Consider the following 4,032-nt stretch of genomic DNA (forward strand, 5'->3'; position numbering starts at 1 on the left):
GCTGTGTCCCAAAGGTTCTGATAGGAAGTGTTTTCATTCTCATTGGATTCTATGAATTTCTTTTTTCCATCCTTAATGTCTACTATAATCCAGTCTTTTTTGAGCAGGGTATTGTTCACTTTCCAAGTGTTTGATTTCTTTTCCCTGCTTTTTCTGTTATTGATTTCTACTTTTATGGTCTTACTGTCAGGGAAGATATTTTGTAACATTTCTTTGTTTTTGATTCTGCTAAGACTTGGTTTATGACCTAATATGTGGTCTATTCTAGAGAATGCTCCATGTGCACTAGAAAAGAAAGTATACTTGGCTGCTGTTGGGTGGAGTATTCTGTGTATGTTTATGAAGTCAGGTTGGTTGATTGTGGCATTTAGATCTTCCTTTTCTTTTTTAAGCTTCTGTCTGGATGTCCTGACCTTTACCAAAAGTGGTGTGTAGAAGTCTCTTATTATTGTGGAGCTGTCTATCTCACACTTCAATGCTGATAGAGTTTGTTTTATGTATCTTGCAGCCCTGTCTTTGGGTGCATAAATATTTAATATGGTTCTATCCTCCTGGTATATTGTCCCTTTAATCATTATATAGTGTCCTTCCTTTTCTTTTATGATGGATTTAACTTTAAAGTCTATTTTGTCAGAAATTAATATTGCTGTTCCTGCCTTTTTGGATTGCGGTTTGCTTGATATATTTATTTCCATGTTTTGAGTTTTAGATTTTTTGTGTCTCTAAGTCTAAGGTGTGTCTCTTGTAGGCAGCATATAGACAGATAATGTTTTTTAATCCATTCTGCCACTCTCTGTCTTTTTATTGGTGCATTTATTCCATTTACATTCAGCATAATTTTGGATAAAAAAATTTTTTTTTTTTTTAATGAATTTAGTGCTATCATTTTGATGTCTTTTTTTTGTATTTTGTTGACAGTTTCTTTTCCCCACTTAATTTTTTTTGCTGAGTAGTTTATCTTTATATATTGTCTTTTTCCTCTTATTCGTTTTTGTTGATTTTGTTTCTGCTGAGTCTCTATTTTTTTCTTGTATTTTCTTTTGATGTGTAGGATAGTTTGTCTCCTTAATGGTTACCTTATTATTTACCCCTATTTTGCAAAATTTAAGCCTAACTTTTATTTCTTTGTATCGCCTTATCTCCCTCTCCATATGAAAGACCTATGTCTATATTTCTTAGTCCCTCTTTATTGTTTGAATGTTTTCTTCTTTTACATAGTACCATCACTTTTTCCCTGTTTTGAGCATGTTTTCATCTTGATTTGTTTTTGGGATTTCCCTCTCTGGGTTGACATTGATTGATCTGCCCAGTGTTCTAGTTTGGAGTTGATTCCTGATATTATTGATTTTCTAACCAAAGAACTCCCTTTAGTATTTCTTGTAGGTTTTGTTTGGTCTTTACAAATTCCCTAAACTTCTGTTTTTCTGGAAATGTCCTAATTTCACCTTCATATTTGAGAGACAGTTTTGCTGGATATATGATTCTTGGGTGGCAATTTTTTTCCTTCAGTTTTTTTTTATCTAAGTCATCCCATTGCCTTCTTGCCTGCGTAGTTTCTACAGAGTAGTCCAAGTTTATTCTTATTGCCTCTCCTTTTTAGGTGACTTTTTGTTTATCCCTAGCTGCTCTTAAAATTCTCTCTTTATCTTTGTTTTCAGCAAGTTTGATTATAATATGTCTTGGTGACTTTCTTTTAACATCTACTTTATGTGGAGTTCATTGAGCATCTTGGATAGATATCTTCTCATCTTTCACGATATCAGGGAAGTTTTCTGCCAACAAATCTTCAACAGTTCTCTCTGTATTTTCTGTTATCCCTCCCTGTTCTTTTACTCCAGTCACTCGTAGGTTATTTCTCTTGATAGAGTCCCACATGATTCTTAAGGTTTCTTCATTTTTTTTAATTCTTTTATCTGATTTTTCTTCATATATATTGGTACCAAGTGCTTCAAGTTCACAAATTCTGCCTTCCACTTGCTCAATTCTATTCCTCTGACTTTCCATTGAGTTGTCTAAAAATATGGAATGCTTCATGAATTTGTGTGTCATCCTTGCACAGGGGCCATGCTAATCTTCTGTGTATCATTCATGCTGCCAAAGAGAGCACTACCCTTGTAGTTTCTATGTTTGTGTCATATGGCCAACAAAGACTCAATATGTTGTGACCCTGGAATACTTCTATTGCTTTGTCTTCTTACTCCATTCTTTCCCTCGTTCACCAGGCTTACATACTTTGGTCTTCATTTTGTCCTTCCATCATGACACATATATTCCCATCCCAGAGCTTTTGCATTTGTTCTTTTTTTATTTTCTTTTCCTATTTCCATTGGTTAGTCCCTAAATCTTCACATTTTAATTCCTCCATCCTGCTCATATCATCTCTTCAGAGACACTATCCCTGAGCAATCCATATAAGGCACCAAAAACATCTTCCAACTTGGTCCCCACCATAATACCCCATTTTATCTTCTTAGTAGCATTTCTCAATTTCTGTAATCATTTATTTTTGTTTATTATTACCCCCATCCACTAAAATGTAATCATCCTTATAGTAAGAACATTGTTTGTCCTGTTCACTGTTATTCCTCAGTTCCTAGAATGTTATCTGTCATATAGTTGGTATTTATAAAATGTTTTAGACTGACCACCCACTTTTCAATGCTATTTACCTTTCCAGAGGTAATTATAGTTAGTATTTCAGGATATACCCTATCAGTTCTTTTTTAGGTATTTACATACTTACAGACATGTTTTGTGACTGGCTTTTTTTCTCTTACTATATCTTGAATATCATTTTCATTCAATAACTTATGATTATGTCAACTTATTTAACTGATACAAGACATGGATAAACTATACCTTATTTAATCATTCTCCTATTGATGAACATTTAGGGAGTTTCTGATATCTTGATACAATATAAAGAATTTATGCTACAAATAATGTTGAGAACCTATTTTGCTTCCTTGCCTATTCTAAGTATTGGAGATCATCACCTGTTAGTTGCTGTCAAGTAGATTGTGACTCATGGAAAACTATGTGTTACAGAGTAGAACTGCTTCATAGGATTTTCTTGCTGAAATCAAAAGCAGATTCCCAGGCCTTTTATTCTGAGATACTGCTGGTGGGAGGGGGATGCTTGAATGGCCAATCTTTAAGTTAGCAGCTGAGTGCAAACTATTGGTGACAATCCGTAAACAAAAATATCTTCCCTCATGGAATGTATGTTCTGGTGAGGTGCAATACACAATAAACATTAAATTTATGATATCAGATTTAATAAATAGGTAAATTTTATAATATAAGAGGATAATAAATTATATGAAAAAAATAAAACAAGGCAAAAGGATAGTGAGGATTTCATTCACATAATTAGAAGTTTTGATTGCTTATTGTTTTACACCTAGATTAATGTTTATTTATAGCAAAAAAAAAATTTTTCTTTATAGCAAAGTTAGCAATAAATGGAGGAGCCTTTAGTTTTCCCAAATCTTCCTGAAAAAGACCATAACAAAGCTTTGGGAAGGTTGCCAACAAATCTACTATCTTATTTTTTTGTTTTGTTTTTAATTTGGATACTTTTTGACTTTCTTCTTTTTCTTGAGTTATGGCATTTTATCAGTTATTCCAGGTGTTTGTCTTTTTTCAGTATTCCTGCTTGTCTCTCAATCTGGAGCCTGTTTTCTGTTTTTCTTTTCCCATCTCAGAGAATTTTTGTTTTTTCATTCTTTATTCTTTCTATTCTACATATTTTGCTCAATTAGACAACTGTTGAAAATCTTCTTAGACAACATTGGAGTACTTGGTTATATTCTCCATCTCCGCATGCTTTTGTAATTACTTTGTCCTTGTAGTCCATGTTCTGAAGCATCTCTCAGTTCAATCTTCTGATTCACTTATTCCATCTTCTGCCGTGTATTCCTCCCACTCCCCTGGCTATTTTATTCTTCTTATGAGAGATTTTTCTCCATGCAGTTGTCTCTAATTTCATAATTAGATTGTTCCTATTTATAGTTGCTTGGTTTTGTTTTA

General features: G+C 33.2%; 1 pseudogene; it reads right to left on the bottom strand.

Annotated features, from left to right (window-relative positions):
• Positions 1-2,014: 2,014 nt before the first annotated feature.
• On the bottom strand, positions 2,015-2,105 carry LOC126077625 (uncharacterized; annotated as a pseudogene).
• Positions 2,106-4,032: the final 1,927 nt, after the last annotated feature.

This window comes from Elephas maximus, chromosome 5 (assembly GCF_024166365.1).
Source record: "Elephas maximus indicus isolate mEleMax1 chromosome 5, mEleMax1 primary haplotype, whole genome shotgun sequence".
In the NCBI taxonomy this organism is placed as follows: domain Eukaryota; kingdom Metazoa; phylum Chordata; class Mammalia; order Proboscidea; family Elephantidae; genus Elephas; species Elephas maximus.